Source organism: Taudactylus pleione, unplaced genomic scaffold (genome assembly GCF_031769625.1).
Source record: "Taudactylus pleione unplaced genomic scaffold, aTauple2 ptg000726l, whole genome shotgun sequence".
Lineage (NCBI taxonomy): Eukaryota > Metazoa > Chordata > Amphibia > Anura > Myobatrachidae > Taudactylus > Taudactylus pleione.
In genome coordinates, this window is record NW_028285128.1 from 6,642,150 (window position 1) to 6,669,850 (window position 27,701).

The following is a 27,701-nucleotide window of genomic DNA, read 5'->3' on the forward strand; positions in this document are numbered from 1 at the left end:
AGTGGTATTGTGATAGTTTTCTCTGGTGTATTTTTATGTGTGTATTTAGTGGAGTTATTCTTGCATTTTCATATTCATGCATGACTCTTTACTACATCAGTTATGCATTTAGAACCTTGGTCTTTTACTTAATATATCTTGTCATACATTGGTTATAATTATAAATAATTATTATTATATTTGTAATGCAAATTGTTTTTATTGAAAGAAGACCAAGCAATTCCAAATGGAATACAAATAGATAAAGTGTATACATACATGAAGAATTGATTATTCCATTTTGAATAATACAATAAAATTTACAATATTGAAAGGTCACATAAAAAATACACAATATATCAATAAACAAACAAAAAGGAGAATAAGAAAGAGAAAAAATTAAAAGAATAAACAAGAAAAAGGAAGGGAAATTAGGGGGAGGAGAATTAGAAGGGATTGAGCTTGAGACAAAAAGGGTAATTAGAGGGGACAATTTATCATTGTCCTGTCTAGAATTAATGTATACACTTGTTAGTACCCCCACAATTAAACAAATTGGAGTCAAGACGCAGCAGATACGGATGCAGTAAGTATACCATTAAAGTTATTGTATAATGTGGAGTCTTTGAACGTCAACCAAGGGAGCCAAGTGGCATTAAAGTCGGTAGGTCTACCTTTAGAGTAAAATACAAAGTTCTCCATATCCATATAATAATCTACCCTCTTAAACCAGTCTTTGATGGAGGGAGGAGAAGTAGATTTCCATAAAACAGGAATGACGGCTTTAGCCGCATTGTTTAGATGCCTTAGTAGGGAATTCTTGTAGGAGGCCGTGGAAGAAGAGGTTATGTTCAAAAGCCAAAACCTAAGGTCTCTGGGGACCTCCCCTCCAAGAATTGATTTAGAACATTTAAACACATTCAACCAAAATGGGACTAGGGAAGGACAATCCCACCATATATGTAGAAGGCTACCCGGAGCAGAATTACATCTCCAGCAATTCTTTGTAACCTGCAGAAACATTTTATTTAGAAGTATAGGGTATCTATACCAGCGGGATAAAACTTTGTAAAGAGTTTCTAGAGTAGCTGTACAAGATGAACTAGCAAAGGTATTATTAAAAACAATCTCCCAGTCAATGTCCTGAACTGTATCTTGAAGTTCTTTTTCCCATACTTTTGAGAATAATGGGGGCAATTTAAACAAGTTTCCAATAATTAATGAATATATTGTAGATATAGTATGAGACAGAGGGCCTGATTCTGACCCGTTCGCAAGTGCTGTGCGCTCGCAACCGGGTCGATGGTGGGGCAGTTCGCATGTGCACGAAGGACCCGGCTCCGTCGTGCGCATGCGCAAGACCCGGATAACGACGGGCAATCCGTTGTTCCGGGTCTCATACCAAAGGGGGCGTGCTGTCGATGTTGAGTGACAGCACGCCCCCTTTGGTGGGCGGGCCGGGGGAGTGGCTGCCCAAACGGAGGCGTTCCCATGTGAACGTCTCCATTTGGGGCCGGCCCCAGTGATATCACGAGGGTCTCGTCGCAAGCCCGATGGTCGCTATGGTCTTGACCATCGCGACCATCTTCCTGGCCGCTCGCTATAGCTGTGGGTAGTCACCCACAGCTATGCGAGCGGCCAGGAGGCCGTTCTAAAAAAAAAATAGCACGGCCCTGATTCAGAGCGAGCGCTCTGTCAGAGGGTCCGGCTCTGAATCAGGGCCAGAGTTTGGGAGGCTAAACATAAAGATTAAAATAAAGTGGGGGTCTTAGTGAGATCAGAAAGTTTACACAAGGAGGTAATAAAATGTTGTACTTGAAGGTATTTCCAAAATTCGGATTGGGGAAAGTCACAAGATTCCTGGAGCTCTGCGAAAGGACACACCCCCGACGAACAAACCATCTGGCCCATTCGAAAACGGCCATTAGTCAACCAGTTTTTAGCCCTGGGCTGGAGAAGTCAGTGTTGCCTAGAAAGGATGTGAGAGGGGAAACAATGGACGAAATATGGGGGAGACGACGAAGTTTCTTCCAACAACTTAATGTGGGTGTAATAGTGGGGTGTGTAATGGTTGGGAGTCTGGGATGCCAAGGGACAATTTCTATAGCCTGAGCTAGACTGCTTTCCTCCAACATAATCCACTGCTTGAAACCTTTTGCTCGAGATCACTCCAGAACACGGTTAAGCATGATAGTATGATAATAGCTAGTGATGTGAGGAAGCTGCAAACCCCCATCGCGTTTATGACAGTAAAGGATAGCATGCTTAAAATGTGGTGTGGAATTGTTCCAAACAAACCTACAAATGAGACGCTCCACTTCCGCAAACCAAGATGGGGGAATAAGAATTGGAAGGGTTTGTATTAGATATAGAATTTTGGGTAGGGAGTTCATTTTCACAACGTTAATCCTACCAATCCAGGATAGACGTGTGGAGCGCCATCTAGTATAATCATTACGAATAACTTGTAGTAATGGCGTGAAATTATTCGAGAACAATTGGGAAAGATCTTTGGTCAGATAGACTCCCAAATATTTAAGTCTAGTGGGGTGCCAAACAAAGGGGAAGGACTGTTTCAACAGTTTACTAAGGATGGAGGTGCAGTCAGGCTCATAGCTACAGATTTGGATTGATTTTAAAATTTGAGAGCATACCAAATTTCTGGAATTCTAGTAGAAGAAGTAATCGGATTAGTAATCAATGCTAGAAGGTCGTCTGCGAAGAGAGCTAGTTTATGATCCTGACCACCAGAGATATTCACATTAAGTCGAATGGCCCCTCGCAAGAGCCTCCATACAGAGAACAAATAAAAGAGGGGAGAGTGGACACCCCTGCCTCGTGCCAATAGATATAGCAAATGAATCAGGGAGGGACCCATTTACTCTGATTCTTGCTGAGGGGGCATCGTATAGAGCCAAAATTCTATGTAGACAGGCTGACCCCAAACCCAAGTGGCGCAGAAGGCCCGACATAAACTCCCAATCAACCCTGTCAAAAGCCTTCTCTGCATCAGTCGATAAAATGATAGACTGTGAAGATGAAAGAGAGGCTTGGGGTATTAAATTAATAACTTTATTGGTGTTGTATCTAGCCTCGCGACCTAGGACAAAATCCACCTGGTCATTGTGAATCCATTTGGGCAGAAGTTTCAACCGGTTGGCTAAGAGTTTAGCGAAAAGCTTTAAGTCAATGTTTAGGAGTGAGACAGGCCTGTAACTAGGGCATAAGGTGGGGTCCTTACCTTCCTTAGGCGTGATATGTGCCTCAAGCAATTGTTTAGAGAAATGAGTCCTATCTGAAATTGAGTTAAAAGCACGAGACAGGAGGGGAGTCAGTCTTTCCCCAAAAGTCTTGTAGTAGGCTGTAGAGAATTCATATGGACCAGGAGTTTTACTAGATGGAGAAGAGGAGATTGCTTGGTCAACTTCCTCAGCAAGAAAAGGTGAATCAAGCGTATCATCCTCCTCTTGAGACAGCGTGGGATAATTCAACGATTGGAGATACGACAATATTACCTCTCGATGATTAAAAATATCAGAATCATGGCCTGAGTTATTTAAATGTTTAAGTTTAGTGTAATAAGAACGAAAGGACTCATCGATTCGTTTAGTCTCGTTGTGGGTCTGACCATTTTCGTCTTTTATAGCTTGAATGAATGTGACTGCACGCTGCTCACGCAATGCCTTAGCCAACATCCTTCCTGGTTTATTTCCCCATTAATAGAAGCGACTACAGCATTTATGGTAGGACAACTTGATTATATCAATGGAAAGTCTATGGAGGGCAGCTCTAGCTTCCTCTAATATAGAATAGTAATGAGGAAACAAAGATGATTTGTGTGACGTTTCTAGGGATTTGATCTCAGCGAGAAGGGCATCTCTTTGTTGTGTTTTCTGTTTTTTTAAATAAGAACCTAATTGTATACATTTACCCAGCAAACACATTTATGCGCCTCCCAGACCATTGGAAATATCGTCCTGATCATTCTGTTCAATATAAAGAATCTAAAGAGGACTCGATCTGGGATTTCCAATATCCATGTGGTAAAAGAAGATCATTAAAACGCCATGACCAAGGGTTGTGTGAGCGCTGAGGAAGGGAGAGTGTAAGGAAAACTGGTGCATTGTCAGACAATGTGATCGATCCCATGAGGTGTAACTATTATTCTTTTAAATGAATTTGTCTGAGTTTTAATTCTTTACACCATGCTGACAATTGTCATGTTTTTTTTTTAAATAAGACACACACTGCTATATCTATGTACTGAGGCCCTGATTCAGAGCCGGACGCTCTGACAGAGCGCTCGCTCTGAATCAGGGCCGTCCCTGCTCCTTTTTGGAGCGGCCTCCTGGCCGCTCGCATAGCTGTGGGTGGCTATAGCGAGCGGCCAAAATGATGGTCGCGATGGTCAAGACCATCGCGACCATCTGGCTTGCAACGAGACCCTGCGGTAGGGTCTCGCTGCCGCAAGCCCAGGAGTGCTTTTGGCTCTATCAGAGCCAAAAGCACTCCCACTGACATCACTAGTGATGTCAGCGGGGCCGGCCCCAGACGGTAGGCGTTCCCATAGGAACGCCTCCGTCTGGGCAGCCACGCCCCCGGCACGCCCACCAAAGGGGGCGTGCTGTCAATCACCATCGACAGAACGCCCCCTTTGGTGCGAGACCCATAACGACGGCTTGGCCATCATTATTCGGGTCTCGCGCATGCGCACGACGGAGCAGCCTCCGTCTTGCGCATGCGCACTAGGGCAATATCGACCCGCTTGCGAGCGCTCGGCGCTCGCGAACGGGTCTGAATCAGGCCCTGAGTATCGGAATCACTCCTGCACCTCATTAGTACTTTTTTTTTATATGTATATTATTTATACTGCCCACTACTTCTACTGATTGGATGGTTTTATGAGGTCCGTTCAGAGTAGAAACAGCCTTGGTGGAGCACCAAGGAGATTGATCAAACTATCTGTAGGGAGTAAAAGTCTTTAAAAAGTTTATTTAGGTAAACCTGCATAAAGATCATGACTGTGTGTGTGTGTGCGTGCGTGTGTGTGGGGGGGTGTTGCCATAAAATTATATCAATAAACTAAATTAAATGTTTTTGCTGTTCTACCTTCTTATTAATGTACTCAGTATTCTGTAATAAATGCTAATATATGCTGAGCTGACCAACTGAAGCCAAAGTGTGTATACTTATGTGAGCAATGTTTTTTTCTTTGTTTAGGCATCTCTGTTTTGTACTTGGTGAGAGTAGAGAATCAATGCGGTTTTGTTTATACAATGTGTTCACATCTTTCTTACACCCCCTTTTCCTAGTTATTTTTACACTCATTAAATACAACTTGTGTCAGAGCACTGGTCGGGGAACAGGGGTAAATAACCCCAAATGGGGTAAAAATTAAATTCCTGGGGGTAATGGGCGGACAGCCGGGCATGCATATTAATCATTGCATGCCCGGCTGTCCGTCCATTACCCCCAGGAATGGAGGTCACTGGCCCCGGGTGCAGCGCCAGTGTCCTCCAGCCCGGCGCCGCAGGGAGGCTCTAAGCCGGACGCCCGCTGAGATGTTATTACCAGTGGACGCCCGGCGCCTTCCATGCAGCATGGCGTTAGCCGGAGGCTGGAGTTCTCTTCTGAACTCCAACTTCCGGCTCTCCCCATGCGCACTATGGGAGAGACGTCATGATGTTTCTTCCATAGTTCCGAGGAGCAGCCGGGCAGACAGGATAGCGGCGGATGCAGGAGCGCTGAGTAAGGTAAGTGTTTTTCTTTTTCTTTGTACAAGTGGCACTACAGGGGCACTATATGGGGGTACTACTAAAGGGTCATTATATGGGGCACTGCTAAAGGGGCATTATATGGGGGCACTGCTACAGGGGCATTATATGGGGGCTCTACTACATGGGCCCTATATGGGGGCACTACAACAGGGGCATAACTATGGGGGCACTACTACAGGGGCATAACTATGGGGGCACTACTATATGATTTTCTTCCCTTGAAATCAAGGAGGTAACGTCGGCGTATCTAAATATATTTTGGGGTAAGAGGTAAAAAAGTTCCCTGACCCCTGTGTCAGAGGATTCCATAGGTGTATAATTGCTGCTATTGCTCGGTGGGGGATGAGAGGTACTTGTCATCAGAACATATCTGAAAAGGGCCAAGGACGACTCCCAGCACACAAACGATATGGGTATTTCCACACGGAACACTTAAATCCAAACTCAATGGGAAAAACATGCAAACTTCAGCTCCCAAATGCAGAACGCGGTGTATATTTCACAGAACAGTTTCAGTTATGAAAATGTTGGTTATCTTGACTCTGTGCCTGATTCAGAGGTGGATAAAGTTTCGATGTTTGTGCAGTTAAGCGATTATTTGCTACTGCGCGTGCGTGAAAAACTCCTGGAAACCCCTACAGAGCAGGTCTACCACTGAGTGTAGAGAATGCTGTTGCATATTTAATCTCCCCCATTTGAGCTGGCAGATGAAAGCTATGGTCCCTGGGAGGTGGCCTGAAGTGATCGTATGAGCGTGTTATGGGAGTGTCAGTGAACGTAGCTGCATTCCCAAATGCAGAGCCGCAGCCACAGAGGCCATGTTTAGAGAAAGCTCAGAAGGAGACACTGCGTCAGCCATAGGCATTGTCAGTGTTGATGGTGATCACGATGGTGCGCCGAGTGGAGTGTTTGAGTACACCAGTGTATTTGCAATATCCGCAAACATTGAAAGTGGGCGTCTCATGGCTTGCAATGTCCGGCATTTGCAAGTACACAAGGGGAAGGCTGAAACTAGCAACTGCAAATGCAGCAGCGAATCCGGAAAAAAAACCCTGCAGAAATGTGCGCATCTTTCTGCTTTCATGCTGAAATCAATATCAAGTGCTCCATCTGTACATCCTAGTTTGACCCAGCAGAGAATATACTTTCACAATAAAGATTTCAATTGAAAGACATATATTTTGCAGATGCAACAAAGTATTTCTCCAAACTGAACGCAGAAAAAAAATGTTTGTTTGAAGTAAAAATGTTGATGTATAAAACAAGAAACACAGTAAACAAAACACATATGGTAACAAGAGGAGAGATGAAAGGACACGTGTGTGCATGTGCCAGACAAAGACTGAACACCTCCTGTAATTCTAGCTACACTTGGCTTCATTACAGTGAAAAAAAACCCCAACTTATTTCTATGCATCACCAGTGGTCTGTAAAGGCAAGATGTACCCAAATGGTATAGCTCTGCAGATTCAAGGCCTGTTAAGTTGCCAATGCAGGCACAGCATATTAAGGGTTAATACTCCTGGCAGCTTTTGCTTATTGGTGATCTCTCATCTTTGGTGGCTGGGGACTAGGAAAATATGTAGGCCAGAAACAAAAATAATACGTTTTGCCAGTATGGGACTTTGCAAAACACATTATTCAGTTAGGATATTATGTAATGGGAAATAATTTTCTGAAGTCTAAAAACAGGAAACTCATTCAGTGGCTTGGTAAGTCATGACCTTTTCGCTATTTGAATGAGATTTAATTTGTCATGACATAGACATGCCTCCTAAAAATTCAGCACTAGAAGTGGAACTGGCACAACATTATGTCCTAGGTATAGTGCTACATCTTGGGGAAAAACATTTCATCCATTTGGATTTATCCTACATTGGCACAAATTACATTAATACAATACTTATTTTTGCTCACACCTGAAAGGTTTGAGATCACTTGTGGTGAGACACTTTAAGCTTAGATATTTCAGTGTTACAAAACCTTTCCTGGAGAGGCACTTGAACTTTCATCCTTAAAAGTACAAAACATAATAGGGAGTGAGTGAGTGACACATGCTGTGACCTGCCAGTGTATTTTATTGTTCTATTACACTCAGAAATTTGCATTTTGTATATTGTATGCTATGGGATAGCAGCATGCAAGTTCTATCTATCAATCAATCAATCAATCTATGTATCTGGAATGGGAATGAAATGCTGGCGGCTGCCCGACAGGATGAAAACCAAGACAGAGGCAGGTAAGTATGCTAACCTCTCCTGTCCCCCCTCCTCACCCTCCCTTAGTGGTGCCTAACCCTAACCTCCCCCCCAGTGCCTAACCTCAACCTCCCCCGAGGGTGCCTAACCCTAACCCCCCCTTACTGCTCCCTAAACCTAACCTCTCCCTAGGGGTGCCTAACCCAAACCCCCCCCCCAAAAAAAAAACCAACTACCGCTAACCCCGCTAGCTGCCCTAACCCTAACCCTCCCCCCATGCACAGCTAACAGGACGGGCACCCCGGACTTACCTCGTTCGGGTGAGTACAGCAAAAATAAAAAAAGAACTGTTGCAACGAAAACAGTGCATGTAAAGTTATAGTTATAGTGTAAACATGAAATGAAGGCAGCCCTAATGTGTGCATACTTTCTTCATGTTATTAATGACAGTCCTCACAGTTCTACAAATTAGAAGTTCACTTTAATGTAGGGTGGGAGATGGAAGTTCCTTTTACTTGCCCTGAATTATAGATATGCTCTACATGCACAAGGTAAGCATTGTGCATAAGACGCTTTTATCACATGTTTGTACGATTTCGTAATATGTAAATATTATGGTATGTAAGGTATCCTAAAGTTCTACAAGGTTTAGGGTTCCCGGGGGGGACTTAAGGGTTAGGCACCCCCCCGGGAGGTTAGGTTTAGGCTGTGGGAAAGAGGGGGTTAGGTTTAGGCACCCCCGGGGGTAGGTTAGGGTTAAGTTTAGGCGGCGGGGAAGGGGGGGGGGGGTTAGGTTTATGGACTTGGTGGGGAGGTTAGGGTAAGGCACCCCTAAGGAAGGGTTAGGGGGTAGAATTAGGTTAGTAAATACTTACCTTTGACGATCGGGATTTCCTTCTCTGCCGGGATGCTGCTGTCAGGATTAGAACCGCCGGCTGTATGTATTGCCCTACCACTGTTTCCCTAATAGCAAAACATGATGTTGAACTCCCCTGGTTTAAAGATATGCAAGATATACTCCAATGCTGTGTATATAAAAAAAAAGAAAAAAGAAAATGTACTGTAGGCAAAATGGTTAAACCAGATGGAACAATCAGTTATTTTCTACCATTCATTTTTATATTTCTTTGCATTAATTATACAACAGTTATGTACATAAAGCCGTACTCTGACTGGTGAGACGTATATATAAACATTGTATTTTGTGTAAAAAATTGTCTAGGATGTGAACCCACTTTGCTGCTGGTGATTGGAAATGACTAGACTTATTGTAGAGTCAAGTTTTCAAGGAATTATGTATGGGCTTCATAGCGAGGTACCCAAAGTTCACAGTACCCTGAACTATGTGGGGGAATTTTATGTCCTGAGAGAAGAGTATTGTATTACTATAATAGCCAGAGTGAGCTTGAAACTGTGACTGAGGTATGGCTAAACGTTACACACTTATATACACATGAGATTTGATGTTGAGTTGGATCGAAGTCTGATTTATTTTAGCATAAAATATGCATTTCTATAATGCATGTGTACACTAAAGCCACATGCAGATTTGGGTGCATTCCAGCTCATCGTCAGGCCCACACTGTCTAGAAGGAGCAAACGAACACTACAGTCTCTAATAACGTTTTCAATAAGTAAATCTTACTAACACATCACATTTCTTTCTTGGTGTATCATTTTTAATCATTTGACTACAATTAATTTGCCTATCCATTAGGCGACCTGAAAGACTGGACTTCTAGCATTCAGTCCTTCAGGTCACCGGGTGCGGTGCCCGCACTGAACGTCTTTCCGTCTTTCAGTGCAGGATCCCGACCTCCTATCTCGGAACATGGGGAACCTGACAAGTGTTGTCAGGTTGACCAGCATGTTCCGTAGATAGTCGGGAGTCGGCAAGGACCCAACGTGCACGCGCATCGCTGGTCCTTGGCGGCTATCCATTACACGACTTTTTGAACAATGTGACCAAAACCTCCTGGTCATGTAATGGATAGGCCCCTTTGACTTACTAGCCAGTATCTGTCTATTCAAAGGAAGCAGACAGGAATCGCAAATTGTATACCGGCCAGTATAACAAAGCCAGATATTATGATGATTAACCACAAGGAGTGTAAACACAGCCTGCATGAATATTGGATATTTTGATCTAAAAGCGTTGTTAAGGGACATAGGGCCAGATTCAGCACGGATCACCATTTCGATTGCAGCTGCGCAATCGCACGCAATGCAGCTGTGAAAATATGCTAATGCCTGCCATAGCTCAACCAGCATAGAGACGCCCATTGCTGCCTTCTTACATCTATAATACCTAGTAGTCCTGTGTATACATCGCTAACATGGAAGCCCATCGGCCTGTCATACACAATTACAGCAGGCCTGACCAGTCCCAGAATTTGCAAGTCTCATCGCATGTAGTGAGTACTCAAGCTGCATAGGCAAGCACAGTGGCTTATTTATGCACGCCCATGAAACGGCGTTCAAATGGACAGGCATGCCTGTGTTTCTCCGACCACTCCTGTCATTGCCCCCAAATGCTCACAGCCTATTAACTCTGCAATGGATTCCTATGTGCTTCCGTAATCGCAGTGCGACTTATATGCATGCGTAATGGCTAACAATCGTTCAATCTGCGTACGCAGTTGCAATTGTGATCCGTGCTGAATCAGGCCCATAATCCCTCATATTCAATGGAACAATTTGTACTGATTGGCCTGTTGCAAAATGTAAAACAATTGAGAATATGAGGTTTTAGGATATATGGGGTTGAGGAGACTGGGGACCTCATTCAGAGTCGGTCGTTGCGGCCGCACGGTCGTACGCCACCGATGTTCGCTAAACTGCGCATGCGTAAAATTCGCAATGCGCGTGTGCAAGCTAGCTATTACGATCAGAAATTGCTCGCTCCTGCAACTTGGCCAGGTCGTTAGTTTGAGTGACAGGATGAGGCGTTTGTGGGTGGTAACAGGGGAAGGTGCTTGTGAACGGGGGAGTGGAGATCCGAACGCAGACGTGCCTGACTATGCAAACGGCGTTTTATGGGAGTGCATAATTAACTAAGTAGTGTCATGGCACATGTGACATGGGAGGTTTTTACACTGACTTGATCGTAGTGCTTAAGAGAGGGTATGGTCAACCTTAAGGTTTACGAGCAGCTCCGATGGCCTCGATTAATCCTTATATGCCCGGAGATGACGTGTAATGGGAACGAGAAGGGGGCGTATTTTTAGTCATACGGCCACATCCTCCCCTCGCTCGTCCAGCTAACGATCCCATCTTAACGACGCAACTTGCAAGCGCTTCATTTGCATATCCGGCCCCTTTTACCTTACGACCGTGCAGCCGCAACGACCGACTCTGAATGAGGTCCTGGGTTTTATCAGTCACACAAAGCTGTAGGAGATTGTGGAAACAATTACTTTTCTCGATGAAGTTGTTGGAAGGCTTTAGGAGTGGAACATTTTGGAATAATGATCCTGTGTCCTTCATGTAATACTGTATATTCTTGGACATACACATTCAAGAGGTCTAATTGTAATAACAAATATTTGAAACAAATCCCACAGCACTGATGTGACATAAGGGCCTATGAAATGTGTAACAAATTTTATGGAAGGTTCTTTCAATTTAGTATTTCAGGTAGGAAACAAAGCATTGTCTCCTGGTCCTATTTGAGGAACAGGTCTATGGTATTTATCGCAGAATGACTGGTGTGGAGGACATTGGAACAGATAATGTGAAGATTAGTTACTGTGGACCCAATTCAGATTTGGGAATAGAATAAAAAATAGCTAGTAAGTGTGCATCTTGGTAAAACCATGCTGCACTGCAGGTGGGCAGATTTAATTTGTGCAGAGAGATTTGGATTTGGGAGGGGCGTGTCCAATCTGCGATCTAAATTGCAGTGTAAAAATAAAGCTGTCTAGTATCTGTGGGCTACATGCAAAAGCAGCAAGTATTTACCCCACATGAAAAAAAAATTTATTTGCACCCCTTGCATTGCAAAATGGTTTGTCCAGGTACACAGTTTTATTGCTCTATATTACTCTAGTTCCAAACCTGAATCAGGTCCAGTGTCATCAGTTGTCAGAACTCCAAAGGGATTGGATGTGGGAGTTTTGGATAAATACTACATACCGTGCCAGTGGAGCCATGAGTGTGATTACTGTGAGCAAGCTCAGACACTGGAAGTACTGTAGATCAGACCAGTGATTCTGGCATATGGAAATTATACTCCAGAATTTGTTCTCTTTCGGTCTGGCCACTGGATTGTGGAATATAGACTGAAGTAAGGATTTATTGTTGGAGATTGTGCAAACAATACTTTTCTTGATAAAAATATTGGAAAGAATTAAGGTTGAAAGAAAGCTTTATGGATGGAACATGTTGGAAAAATGATCCTATACTAAAATAACTGAAAAGTCTTCACAATTTAGTAGAATAATGATGATGTTCAGAGTACAGAAGCTCTGCTGTTGCTGGATAAAAGATACTTTGGTGCAAAGGTGGAACAAGCTGTAACATCTCCTGCATGTCTTTGCAAAGACCAAGGGCAAAGCTTTGCGAGAGATAAAGTGAAGAAGTTGCCCATACCAACCAAACAGCTTCTGTCATTTTACAGGCTAAAAAAATGACAAACACTGGTTGGTTGCTATGGGCAATTTCTCCACTTTACCTCTCTGGAAGGTTTGATATATCTCCCTCCTAGTAACCAATAATTATGAGTAAGAACTTACTAGATTTTGTGTACCTGTAGATGTCTAGCAAAGATCTAATCTTTGTCAGGTGAGAGTCAAAAGAAAATTGAAATGAGACAAGAAGAGTGCCCAGTGTGCATATTGTGAGTTCAGACATTGTGATGCTTTGGAGGTATATGGGAGATTATAATGTCAACATTCAGAATGTCAACATTGTATGAACAATGGCCCTCATTCAGAGCCGTAAACTCTGAGCAGAGCGCACGCTCTGAATGAGGGCCGGCCTCCATGAAAATGGAGCGTCCTTCTGGACGCTCGTATAGCTGTGGGTCACCACCCACAGGCTATACGAGCGTGCATTTTGATGGCCGCGATGGCCGAGACCATCGCGACCATCGAAATTGCGAGCCGGAGCCTGCGGTTGAGGTTTTCAACCGCAAGCTCCGGAGTGATTTTGGCTCTATCAGAGCCAAAATCACTCCCACTGACATCACTAGTGATGTCAGTGGGCCGGCTTTTGACGGGAGGCGTTCCCGTGGGAACGCCCCCGTCAGGCAGGCACGCCCCCGGCACGCCTACCAAAGGGGGCGTGCTGTCAATCAACATTGACAGCACGCCCCCTTTGATCGGACACAACGAGCGAAGGAAAGTCCTTCGCTCGTCGTGTCTGGCGCATGCGCACGACGGAGCTCCCTCCGTCGTGCGCATGCTCAGTGCAGACCATCGACCCACTTGCGAGCGGACAGCCGCTCGCGAGTGGGTCTGAATCAGGCCCAATGTTCATACAAACTTTTGTTTAGAACTTCTGAGGACTGAAGATTGCTTTTGTCGAAACAAAAACATTAGGATCTTAATATAAATCTCCATCTGAATATATTTACTTGTGTATGACATTCAGAACTGGCACATATTTGGACAGGATGACTACAAATAATGAATGGATCTTTGCTCTTCAAATAAGCACAAACAGATGGAGAAGACATTTGAGTAAGTAGTATGATGATGATTAATATTTATTTTTAGGCAGGATTTACAAAGTTAAGGTCATGAGACCTATTTAGAAAGTTGTTCTATATAAGGAACAGATTATAATCAAATGCAATACTGCAGAAGTTTCAAGTAATTACATTTAATAAAAATATACAAACATATAATATATTTTATAGAGATGAGTGGTTCGGTTTTGAGTTGTTATTTTTCCACCAAATTAGTGCAAGTTTGCGTTATTTCGGGTTTATCTTATTGGCTATCCAAAACATGCGAGAGCCGGATAGCCAATATGATGGTGTTTTTGAGGTTTGAACATAGGCCCTGATTCAGCCGGACACTCTGACCAGAGCACTCGCTCTGAATCAGGGCCCACCGCCATAATTATGGAGCGTCCTCCTGGACGCTCGTATAGCTGTGGGTCACCACCCACAGCATATACGAGCGTGCAGGTTGATGGTCGCGATGGTCTTGACCATCGCGACCATCGCCACTGCAAGCCGGAGCCTGCGGTTGAGTTTCTCAACCGCAAGGCCCGGAGTGATTTTGGCTCTATCAGAGCCAAAATCACTCCCACTGACATCACTAGTGATGTCAGTGGGGCCGGCTTCTGACGGTAGGTGTTCCCTTGGGAACGCCCCCTTCTGGGAGGCACGCCCCCGGCACGCCCACCAAAGGGGGCGTGCTGTCAATCAACTTCGACAGCACGCCCCCTTTGATCAGACACAACGAGCGAAGGAAAGTCCTTCGCTCGTCGCGTCTCGCGCATGCGCACGACAGAGCTCCCTCCGTCGTGCGCATGCGCAGTGCACACCATCGACCCACTTGCGAGCGGACAGCCGCTCGCGAGTGGGTCTGAATCAGGCCCATAATCGAGTAAAACCGAAGAGCTTTAAATTATTATTTTACAGAGTATTAGAAACAGGTTCACCTACTGTACTAAAAAATACTGAGCTCTGTTATCTTGCTGCCATATATTGTTTTATCCTTGATCGGGGGATTTTAATATTTCCACTGATCAATCTAATAATTACATTATAAATGTTGAATTTTTTTTTTTTTAATTGCACAAATAAACTGTGCCAGTTAAGATCTTTATACAGAGTGCAGTGGTGAGTGTTGTGTATACTCCTAACAAATCTTATTAGTTGGATGTATAATATGTTTAGTCTGTTAAATTTTATTTGTCCTGCAAAATTATACAGGTACAGTATCAACATTATTAGTTGGTTTTCAGATAGCATCTAGGTTTGTGCATTTGGTATCTGATGATCTTCTAAGAGACTAGTTTTATGTTGTTCTTTTAACTACATTGTTAATGTTGAAACTCAGTTTGAACCCCTAAGTACTTATATTGGTAACAGTTGTTAATATATGGACTCTTATCAGTGTAAAATGTCATAAAATCATAATTCTATATGTATTTGTATTTTTTGTAATGTACTATAAGAGAAATGTACCTGCTTGTTTTCATATACTTCTCTCGATGTTAAACTCTCCATTGCTATATGCCCTCTAGGGATGATTTGGAAATGGCAAGATTGTATCAAGATGGAGATCTTTTTGTTTTTGTTGGACCATCTGTGCATATTATCTCAAAGTTTGACATGTGAATTTGGAGGGGGGGGGGCAAAGGTCTATGCTAACCACTGTCACAAGTGAGAAGGATGTTAATATGAAAGACAGGTATCATGGATGCCCAGATTACAAAGCACGAGAACATCAGAATTCTCTTCTGATCTGTAGTATGCTGAGAGCAAATGCCATTCTACACAGCTGAGTAGCCTATTCTAGGACTACAAAGAGGCAATGTGGCAAATAAATAGAAGAGTTATGTTAAAATGGCAACATTAAATAAATACAAAATTCTGCCATTTAGAAGCTATTTAATTAATTGATAAGGGAACAACACGCAACAAGGCAGAAATATGTCTGCCAATAGTTTGAGAATTAGGGCGGTATTCAATTCGTTTCACGTTCCGCCTGCCGGACTTTTCGCCTACATCGTGTCTTTTGGACGCGGAAACTTATCGTGCGCGTCTCTGCTATTTGCCGTATTCAATTTCAAAACAGGCAAAAACGGCAAGCGGCGAATTCAGAACAGGCGGAAAGTGCTGTCAGAATTGGGGAAATCAGCCTGAACCCCCCAAAAAGATGCACTTACATTGGGGATCAATGTATATGTGTCCGAATAGCCCTAATAAAACTTATTGGGGTACTTAAGTTGTTTCAATAGCTTCTTATTAGCGTCTTTGCACAAGTGGTGAAGAATGGCATTAAGCAGTATTTTTTGGTGAAAATAAGTAGTCCTGACAAATTTGGGGTACTTGAAAATTGGTGCTAGCATATTTTAATGTTTCTAAAGTGAAGTTTTAGTAAAAGTGAATTTCCTCCTGCATAAAAGCACCTGCAATACCAAAAACACTTGGCCTCTTCTAAGAGCACCCCCTGAACCTTTTTTCATTAGTTTTTGAAATTGTCCCCAACTTTGTGCTTTTTCGCCCCCAAATGTGGTGTTCATAAGTTTTTTTTCTGGGATTTTTTTACGCAGTTGTCCTTTGGGGGGCTGACCCAAGGGTTCAGAGTTGTTTCCCCACCTTTGCACCCGAAAATAAAAATTGTGCTCTTCTTTTCCCCTACTATTCAGAGGCACATCTTTTTCGCTTATTACATTGTATTGACTTTCCGCGTACGCAAAACCCGGTTGGAATTGAATATTGAGATAAGTTCAGACCACGCGAATAGCCGCAATCGGCGATACTTTTTCGTAGAGAATGGCTTTTCGCTTCTAATTGAATACGGCCCTTAGTTGTTACAAGTTTAGTAATGCGGGGAGAATAGGGAGAGAAAATGTCCTTAGTCATCATTATTGATTTCATATCCTGAGAGAGTGTGCAAATTCAGAACAATGTTACATAGGGTAAGTAAAGTGAGTTACGGTTATATTAAGATGATGAGGATGTCATCAGCAAAGAGTGACAGCTTATATTTATAAGACTGAAAAGAGTCCAGAAACACAGTGGTCAGGTCACTATGAGCTGCTTCAGGATCTATTTGTAATATCAAAAAAATTTTTTTTTTTTTTAAAAATACACCCTCAAAACTCATTTTATAGAGTGTTAAGAACAAATAATTCCAGCAAAACCAGAAACAAACATCCACAGCAGAGAGATGATGTTTCCATAACATATGCAGGAAAAGTAAATAACTTTCCCTTGATTAGCAACAGTATAGCTGGCTGGATTGGCAATTTAGATAATTTCAGATGGAAACTGAGATAAATGTCTAAATTTAATTTGGTGACTTACTTTGGTCACTATAAGTCAAATTGGAAAAAAACTAATTTATAGGGGATCCCACACTTCCTTAGGAAGGAGGCAACAGGCTTCAGGGCCCAATCTTTCTGACTATCTCAGTTTAGTAGTATCCTCTTAAAGGATGCGAATGTCATGCCTGAGGTTAGGAGTTGGTCGTAACTGGCGTGGGAGGCTGAAGAGGAGACTTGGGAGGCATGGATAAACCTGGCAGGGCTGTAACTAGAGTAGTGCGGCCTGTGCGCACCGCAGGACAAGGGGCGCTGTTCAGGCCTGTCAACTTTCTATTAATTATCATTCTCACTTGTAGCTTCCTCTTATTTCATCCCCAGCATCTCCTAGACTCCCCTATATCTTCCCTGGCCCTTTTTCATGAGGCTATCCCCTTTTTCGGGTATGTTATCTCCCTATTTGAAAAATGGGGGGCTCCAATGCTCTTTCTGGCACAGGGCACCAAAAAGTCTAGTTACGGCTCTGAAACCTGGGTGGCTTGAGCCAGGACTTCCTCATGTAAGATGTGAGGAGTAATATGCACTGTAGAGGATGATGGGTCCGAAGGTGAGGACAGTAAAGTAAATGTCTTTATTGAACAGCAGGTTGGAATGGGAACTGGATATAAAATACTGAAGAAATAGGCAGAATTGGATTGGGACAGATAATGCTGGATTGAGAGCTGGATTGGCTTGAGATTGTTATTGATTAATTGAAGAACTTGATCGGTTTGAGACCGATGTTGATGAGTTGAAGAACTTGATCAGTTTGAGACCGATGTTGATGAATTGAAGAACTTGATCGGTTGGAGACCGATGTTGATGAATTGAAGAACTTGATCGGTTGGAGACCAATGTTGATGAATTGAAGAACTTGATCGGTTTGGGATCAATACTGGGTCGGTTTGGAACAGATGATGATGAATTGCTGTGCTGTGTCGGTTTGGGGCCGGTGATGGAAGTATCGGATGGGACCGATGGTTGGAGGTATTGGATGGAACCGATAGATGTTAATGTTAACAAGTCTCTGTGGTAAAACCAGACTGAAATGTTAGATGGAATAGGAGACACTATAACCAGACTTGGAACTGTAATATAACGAACTGGGGGCCTGATTTACTACCGATCGCAACTGCGATTATGCATGCAATCGGCCGATTGTTGCATGCACCGCAGTGCGCGAACTGCCCTCTGCGATCAGGACTGCGATCACAGTGACTACGCAGACCCATCTCAGACTGATTGACAGGAAGCACCATTTGGGGGTGGTGACTGGGGCAGTGGCCGGGGAAACGCAGGCGTGCCAGTACATTTGAACATCGCTACATGGGCATGCATAAATTAGCCACTGCGATGTCGTACGCAGCTTGAGGAAGTTAACAATTCCTGAGTAAAGTCAGACCTTGTGCAAGTGTGCGTGAGGCTGCGATGGTACTCGATTGTACCAATGGTTTTGCAGTTTTGCTAAACATTACGGATGTGTGTAAGGTAAAGTGGGCATCCTTATGTGCTGCGATGGCGTAGCGATTGCAATGGATTAGCATACTATCGCAGTTGCGATCCATAATGAATCAGGCCCTGGGACCATTCAGATGCAGAGTACCTGGGAGCTCAGCACAAAGCTGTAACTTCAGCAGAAGCGACGTTGTACTGGCAACAGAGGCCAGTCAGGAAATGGAATTTATAGGGGAGGATTCCCAGAGATTGGATGCTGCAATTAGCTGGTCTGGGGACAGCGCTCTGAGTGGAGGAAGAGCGTCAGGTGACAGAGGCCAACACGGCTGCGGAACTCTGGCATGCAGTTTGTGTGCCATCATGCTGGAAAGACACACTGTGAGCAAGGGGCTACGGAGAGCCATCCACATGCTCAGTGAAAGGACACTGAGCGGACGGGGCAGAAGCAGCACAGACAGACCTCAGCAACAGCCGGGAGTGATGCACAGCGTGAGACACCGGAGAGGTAAGCAGGTGGTTTTTAAGGGTCGGAGCATGACAATGAATATACAACAGCTGAATCCTCATAACTTCTTTTGCTTCAAATTAAAGAAGATGCAGCACAATATCCTTAGGGACTATAAAATTCAGCCAGAGCTCTTTGACTGTTATCTAATAACCACATATAAGAGGATGAAGTCTGGGACTGTAGCCACTACCAAATCTACTTAGTTACTATGTCTGGGATCCTACAAACTAGGAAGTGTTACCACAGTACAGGATTATCCCATGGAAGATGTGCATATGGTTTAGATCATCTTGAAGTCCATCATCCACCAGAATGAAATATTGCTGTTGATGTTCTCCCATATTGATCATTTTAGGAGTAGAGATTGGTTAGATCTGTGACTAATGGTAATGGCTACACTGACCATTTCTCATGCAGGCATCTTCTCAGGACCAGGAAGGTTTTACCACCTATAAAAGCTCACATCTCTGACAACATTGAGTAGCTTTGTGCTGCCATTGCATATTTACTGTTCAGTGTTCTCCCCAGGCTGTTTTCTGCGGGTGCATCGCCCGGCAGAAACAGCCTGCCGCCCGGCACTTTTCCCCGCTGACCCCCGCTGTGGAACACTGGCCTCTGAAGTGACTGGAGGCTAAAGAAGCCTACGATCACTTCAGAGGCCAGCGTTCCCAGTGATGCACTGCGCGGGTGACGTCATAACGTCACCCGCGACGTGAGGAACCTGCCCCGCGCGCCTACTGGATCTAGTTAGATCCAGTCAGCGCGTGGCAGCAGCAGCGGCAGCGAGCGGGAGAGCGGCCAGCAAGTAAAGGTAAGTGCTGGGGCCGGGACCGGGGGCACTATTTAAGTCTGAGGGCACTGCATAAAGGGGCCAGCCTGGGTGCACTGCAAAAAAGGGCCAGCCTGGGGGCACTGCATAAAGGGGCCAGCCTGGGGGCACTGAATAAAGGAGCCAGCCTGGGGGCACTGCATAAAGGAGCCAGCCTGGGGCACTGCATAAAGGAGTCAGCCTGGGGGCACTGCATAAAGGGGCCAGCCTAGGGGCACTGCATAAAGGGGCCAGCCTGGGGGCACTGCATAAAGGGGCCAGCCTGGGGGCACTGCATAAAGGAGCCAGCCTGGGGGCACTGCATAAAGGAGCCAGCCTGGGGGCACTGCATAAAGGAGCCAGCCTGGGGGCACTGCAAAAAGGGGCCAGCCTGGGGGCACTGCATAAAAGGGCCAGCCTGAGGGCACTGCTTAAAGGGGCCAGCCTGGGGGCACTGCATAAAGGGGCCAGCCTGGGGGCACTGCATAAGGGACACTTTAAACCTGGTGGCACTGCATAAGGGGCCAGCCTGGGGGGCACTATTTAAGCCTGGGGGCACTACATAGACCAGTCTACATAGGGGCACTACTTCAGCCAGGGGGCACTGCATAAGGGCAAAGCTAAACTACAGGGGGCAATGCATAAAGGGGAAAACTACAAGGGGGACTGTATAAAGGGTACAAACACAGGGGGCACTGCATAATGAGCACTTTTGACTGAGCGCCAGTGGGGGAGCAGCCTGAGACATGTCAGGCTGGATTGGTCTGGGAGATACCCCTTTTCCCGGCGCGCGCATAATTGTGAAGGCCTCCACCCAGCTACTTTTGGATGCCACCCAGCTGGAAAAAAATTCTGGGGAGAACACTGCTGTTTTATGAAAATACCTTGTTATGAGACTTGAGCGCAAGATAGAATGATCTGAAATTTTTCATAAAAAAACAGTGGGAACATCTATTGGTTTTTAAAACTTTGGCTGTTATTATTAGTACAAACATTACACCAGTACAGTAACCCATAGTAATTGTTTTCATTGTCTAATTTTCACTAGACTGCACAGAATAACTTTTCCATTTATGTTAGTAAAATGACTCCAACATTATAGAGAGGTAGATTCTTTATGAAGCATTTATCAGCTGTAGCTATTACCGATATGTCCTCACACCACTTTGCTCTAGGCGCGCCAAATAGCCCTTCTTGGGGTGCCAGGGTCCTTGTGACTTAGCCGTACCAAACGTCCTTTTTTCAAAACTTGCGTCTTATTTGCACTACTAAAAAATATAAGAGGAGACAAAACTACATTGCTAGTGTACACAGACCACTGGGGCTTGCAGTACTTGTATATCTGTGTTCGACTGAATCATAAATCTGTATAACATTTGGTCCACTATGAGTGGCCGTGGCTATTCCTCCCACCGTGTTGTTATGCTGAAACTTTGTACATAGGTTGTACCATTTCCTTTGCGACAAAAGTCACAACGTAATGTCTCTGGTACACTGCAAGCAGACTTGTATTAAACTACAATGCAACTATGACGCGATATTTAGCAGAAAAGTGTGTTAAGCTACCCGTGTCGGAGCATCTCAGTTGTGCCAAGCGTCTTGCGCCATATTGCATAAATACTGTACGTTTATGAGGACACAACTGTATTTGGAGCATTATATTAAGCAACTAAAGCACAATTCCATTCATAAAAAATATATATTCTGCAGAAACAATCTATGGACCTGATTCAGCAAGAAACGCAGTTAGTAATACGCACACAATCGGCCAATTGTTGCGTTCTGCACATGCATCGCAGTGCGCGTGCGTGAACCAGCCACGGCTATCGGGACTGCGATCGCAGTGACTATGCAGACCCATCGCAGAGTGACAGGACAGGAAGTGCCGTTTGTGGGTGGTAACGGGGGGGGGTCGGCCGAATGCAGGCGTGTCAGTGTATTTGGACGACGTTGCAGGGTTGTGAATAAATTATCCACTGCGATGCCCTACGCAGTCTGAGGCCTGATAGCGTGCGTGGAAGTTAGCAATTGCTGAGTAAGATCAGGGCTAGAGCAAGTTTGCGTTAGGCTGCGATGGTACTCGACTGTACCAATGGTTTTGCAGTCTTCTAAACATTATGGATGTGTGTAAGGTAAAGTGGGCGTCCTTAAGTAGTGCAGCGGCGGCACTGCGATCGCAATGAATTAGAATACTATCGCAGTTGAACTGCGTGCGTAATCGCTATTGCCTTCGCAGTTACATCCCGTAGTGAATCAGGCCCTAAGTAACTTGACTTTTCTGATAAGGGAAGCTAATAATACAATGCAAGTATTAAGTGTATTCTGCAGAAATGTATTTATGTAAATTGCTCTGCAATAGTTATATTTAAATGTGATAAACTTGACATTGCAAGTAAAATTATACCTAAATATCTCTCTGATTATTTGATGCAGATATTAAGTAAATGATCAATTATCAAGATTTCCATGCCAACAATTAATTTACTGTATTAAAAGAAAGAAAAAACCCACTTAGAATGTAACTGGTATGGCTGATGGCAGACAGGTCTATGAATGGGATCCCTGTGTTCTGTATGGCAGGATGCCACTTACTTTTAAACCTTGGGTCTTACATCGCCTAGTAGTGGACGTCTAGAGTTAAATAGATTTTGGCTCTGGTACAGGCAGTGATGAAAAACACATGAGTGGTAACAAGTCTTCTTAATATCTGTCTTCAGTACTAAGATGGGATAATCTGAAGAAGCAGTTTCCTCAAGTATCATCCCCAGTGCCAACAGGATCATGTATTTTACAATGTGCTCCTGATTACAATACTGAATCCTTTTCTGCTTGTATAGCATAAGTTACTGGATATAACCTTCTCAGGTGGATTACAAATTAGGAGAATTTTCTAAATCTAAAAAGGTATGTACTTCCTTTTTATATAATATTGGGGTTAGGCTGTTAAGAATGAACTTTAGGTTGTGTGCAGCTAGTTACACTTGATATGTGCATTTGAAATGCACAAGTATAAATAAAGAGAAGTCTGAGAAAAAGTCACTTTTCAGCAACGTAAAATTTTTCTTCTACATTTACATGTAACATTATTATACACCTAGGAGGAACTTACACTTAGGGTAAAATATAGAGCAGTGCTACTTTGTGCTACTGTCATCTACCTACAATTTAATTTTCCTATAATAACATCCTAATTACTGCTCCTACTCAGCCAAAGGTTACCAGCTAAAGATTTGCAGTAATTGATATGGTTTGTGGTAGAAAAGTAATAAAACAATAGCTAGTAAATAGGTACAAAAACTTTTAGCAATGAAAAATTTTTTTTAGTGTTTTTTATTTTGTTGCATCATTATAAACACTTGCTATTTTACTTGTCATCTATTTTTCCTATTTTTATACATAAGATAACAGGTGCCACTGATTTCACAGCTGATAACTATATTCACCACACAAGTACTCTAACTGGTACAAGCAACTTTTCCACTTCTATGATGGAGTGGCAGAAACACTAAGCATGCTTGTAAGGAGGAAACTAAGCCATATACTGTGTAAATATACAGTCACCCATAGCAACTAATCAGCAGTTAATTTGGATAAATATAGGGTACATAAGGCAATTAAATGAGGTTTTACACATTTGTTATTAAATACCCTCTTCAGTAAAACACATTATTTTTTATCATACCTCACTCTTAGTACATGTACTGCACTATTCTTGAATGGAAACTTCCATAGGGTATGTTTTATGCAGTCAAATAACTACCTTGCTGGGGGTTATTTGCTATCATAGAAGTAAATTTGCACACAGCAGCCACCAATAACAGTTTTTTCTTGCACCGAAGCAATTGCAGCTGATTATTAATTGGTTTCTATGGGTTACTGTACGATGTATGTATGTATGTATGTATGTATGTATCTATCTATGTTACTAAACAGCCCATAGATTAGTCTTCTTTTAATGTGCATACAATCACTGTGCTAATCTGCATGTAGTGAACAAAGCATCGCTCAAACATGGGTACCTACATGTGGAAAGTCAAACATTTTTTCCTTATAGTCACTTTTCTAAAGCTACAAAACAAATTCTAAAGCTGCATACACACACGACGAATTAGTTAATAAACGATTTTAGCAAACGATTTTCTACCTTGAAAAAATGAACTAAAATCGTTTACTAAAGTTGTTCATTTACTATGTTCATTTAAATGTAATGAACGATTTTTATGAACTACAAACGATTTTTGCATATTAACTTAATGAAAATCGTTGAGTTGACAAGTCTGACTGAACTACAAACTACAAACGTGAACGCGCATGAACAATAATCGTTCATCGTTTGACTCAGAAAGTGAACGATTGTTTCAAACGATTATCGTTAAACAATATCGTTTAACGATAATCGTTCAAAAAATCGTTGTGTGTGTATGCACCTTAACAAGCTAAAGCTGCATACACACACAACGATTGAGTTAATGAACAATATTAGTAAACTATTTTCTACCTTGAAAAAATTAACTAAAATCGTTTACTAAAGTTGTTAATTTACTATGTTCAAAAAATTGTTGTGTGTGTATGCAGCTTAAGGCATAAGATATAAAAGAAAAAAAAGACAGTATATACTATTAGAAAATTTTGGGGCCTATGTATTGATAATTGTGGTACTGCTGCGTTTATTAACAATCTGTATCCTAGCGGATATTTTAATTGTGAATGAAAATATCCCCGCTATGTACTAAACTCAACCCGCGGGGACAGCAGTAGCGATAACCGCTGTCCCTACTTCCCATCATTTTGGAGGACTCTTCCGGGGGAATCTGATATTGTGCATGCATGCAGTGTCAGTTTCTGGAACCGGCCGGGAACTGCAGGAGAGGGGTCGGAACATCTCTCACCTTCGAATAAATCCTCCATAGGCTTAAAACATTGTAAACTATCTGCAGATGGTGTAAACTAATGGGACCAAACTCTGCTTTTTAGAGTTTGGTATAAAGGGGTCAGATCTTCGTTTGCATTGATAATAATGGGGACTGCAGCCTTTATTAGACTTCTGCAGGAAATTTCTGTGAAATCTCCTGCATTAGGCTATTAGAGAATTAGCTACAATTCATAAAATTATGCAGAAACCACTTTATAAATGGGCCCCTTAATTCTATACCACTGTAAAACACTAATAAATCATAGCTATTCTCAAAACGTCCTTGATATCAAGTGGAATTCCCACCATTTCCAAATGTAGTTCTGCAATAATTTCCAGGAAACCTTTGTTGAGAATACTACCTTTATCAGTATTTCTAAACATATGTCACTATGCAAATGAGCCAGAGATCTAATTGTTGCTAGATTAAAATGCTCTTCAACTGTCAGATAAAATATGACAGTATCAGATGTACAACAGAGTCGTTTGTTATTCGAACATAGCAATATAAACAGCAAATTCAATCTCCCTATGTTATGGAGACATGTGGCTGGAACGGGTTGGGTATGAAATACTGGCAGTCAGGATGCCAACTATCAAAAGACCGACAGCAGTATCCCGACCGGGGCTCTGTGAGTATGCCAACCCTCCTCCCTTCTCCCCCTAATCCGCTGTTACTGTAGCCTAACCCTCCCATCCTAACCCTCCCCGTTAGTGCCTAAACCTAACCCTCCCCCCTTGGTGCCTGAACCTAACCCCCTAACCCTCCCCCCTAAGTGCCTAACCATCCCCGTGGTACCTAAACCTCCCGGCCATAGCATAACACTAACCCCCCGTAGCCTAACCATAACCCCCCCATGGTGCCTAAACATAACCCACCCTCCCCCGCAGCTAACAGCTAACTCCCCCCGCTATACTTGCCAGCTGTCGAAAATTCCAGGTCGGGTGTTCTGTACCAGGTCATGATTCCGGCGCTGGGATTTCAACAACTGGCATCCAGGCTGTAGGTAATGTATCTACATCCCGGCTGGAACCTTCTCAAGTACAGTATAAGACAGTTCTGGAGTCACGGGCTGTGGATACTCTCCAGAAAGTATTTAGATAAAGGTAACTTTTGTTAAAAATAAAGCCTCACTAATAATGACATATGCACATACCTTCCAGCATTTCATGTTACTGTTGACAATAGTGATAAATAGGGTGCGTTTATAGACTTTTACCTTGGCAGACTTTCATTTACAAATTCATATAAAGTGCAAGTTACTACATGGAAGTGAACACTGAGGGGCCTATGTATCAAGCTGTTTGTTGTGTTTTCTTTTACATATAATTATGTAGAAACTGCAGTTACTGCATAATTTTATCTTTTGTATTTATATACAAATTTCTCAGAAATCTCTGGCAGAGTGCTAATTAGCGCTGCAGATTGCAGTCCCCATTATTATCAATGGGGACTACGATCTGACCCCTATGTAAGAAACTCCAAAAAGCAAAGTTTTAAGTAAGCCTATGGAAGCTCCATGAGCTGGCTCCGGAAGCTGACACTGTGCGCATGGGCAGTGTCAGCTTCCCCCGGAGAAGTCTTTTCACAAACGTGAAAGACTTCCGCAATATGCCAGGGATATAACGCACAGAGACAGCAGGGATATTAGCGGGGATATTTTCATTAAAAAGTGCGAGATTATTAGCACATAGACCCCTAAATCATACAATAAAATACACAGGGTGAATGTTACTACGGCTTTAGAAGCCAGCATAATATCATATCTATGCAGGCCAATATACCTGACCTAAAGAGGACTAACAAATAAGGGAAGAGGTATTAGACTACAAGGGGTAAATTTACTAAAGTGAGGGTTTTTAGAAGTGAAGATGTTGCCCATAGCAACCAATCAGATTCTAGCTATCATCTTCTAGAATGTGCTTGTTAGATGTTAAGTAGAATCTGATTGGTTGCTATAGGCAACATCTCTATTTATAAAAACTCTCACTATAGCAAAAAATACCCCCAAGAGAGGGAAAGCTGAGAGCCTCTTCCTCAGGTCTGAAGGAGATTACATAGGTTTACAATAAAGCAGAAAGAAATGAAATTATATTTTCAATGTTACCCATTTGCTTACAGGGACATTATGGTGCTGATGTAGAGTAGAACCTAAGCCGGCCGTAATGGCTCCCACATTGCATGCATGAAAATAAATGCTTATAGTCACCTGTATGCGGAGTTGCATGTATCTCTGCATTTGTATACTGGGGTTTCTTAGCTGTCATAGTCATCAGTGCCCTATCCTTGGTGCAACAGATATGAAAACAGCATATTTACAGGTACACACAACTCTGCATAACCTGCAGTGCCATTTACACACAAATACTATACTTAGCCTGTGTGGAAACACCCAGTTACCACAATTACACCTTTTACGCCGCAAGCAGAGAAGCCACTGAATGGTGTAATGGTATCACCTGCAGCTGTGTGCACTTGTGCTGTGGAGCATGCTCAGTACAAAACACTCTGCAAAACTGACTTGCGTTCAACTCCGCTTCAGCTCTTCTTGCTGAACAAACATTAGAGCAGCCCCTTGCCTGAATGATGCTTTGTTTAAACAGACGAGTACTTACATTTCTATAACAACTTGCCAATATGGACTATGATCCATTGGAAACTAAGCAGAAATTGCTTTTATCTGAACCCAGCAAGCAGACTAATCCCTTTTGTTTTTTTCTCTGCATATGAGAATAATGTAGTTAGACTAGGCATTTCCTATTTCTCAGCCTGCTGATAGACAGAAGCCTGAACTCCCTCCAGAAAGGTAACTTCATTGTTATCGTCTTCGTCTACAGATTAGACTACCAGTTGCAAAAACACATAGTTGAATAATCCCTCGGTCAGACATAAAATACTGGGCTCCAAATGTTAGCAGACTTCAACAGTGTATGTCAAACTGCTGAGGAAGTTCCTGGTGCCAGAATTATTATTACCCATTACACGTTAAGCACTTTGAAAAAAACAAACACACTGGTGTGCTTTCTATTAGTAGCCTAAATATGATGTTATACATATTATTATTATTATTATTATTAA

The 27,701-nt window shown here is 43.0% G+C and overlaps 2 protein-coding genes across 6 annotated transcripts in view; one reads left to right on the forward strand and one right to left on the reverse strand.

The window, feature by feature from the left end:
* CENPP (centromere protein P) overlaps nucleotides 1-27,701 on the reverse strand; it is a 475,725-nt gene that overhangs the window by 195,804 nt on the left and 252,220 nt on the right. The window lies entirely within an intron of this gene.
* Nucleotides 7,514-27,701, forward strand: part of ASPN (asporin) — a 60,300-nt gene continuing 40,112 nt past the window's right edge. Inside the window, exon 1 of one of the 2 annotated variants that reach the window (XM_088456898.1) lies at nucleotides 7,514-7,578. The gene's annotated coding sequence lies outside the window, so the exon portion shown is untranslated. Of the gene's footprint in view, nucleotides 7,579-22,376; nucleotides 22,615-27,701 lie in introns of those variants that run through there. The other variant, XM_088456897.1, reaches the window with a different exon arrangement.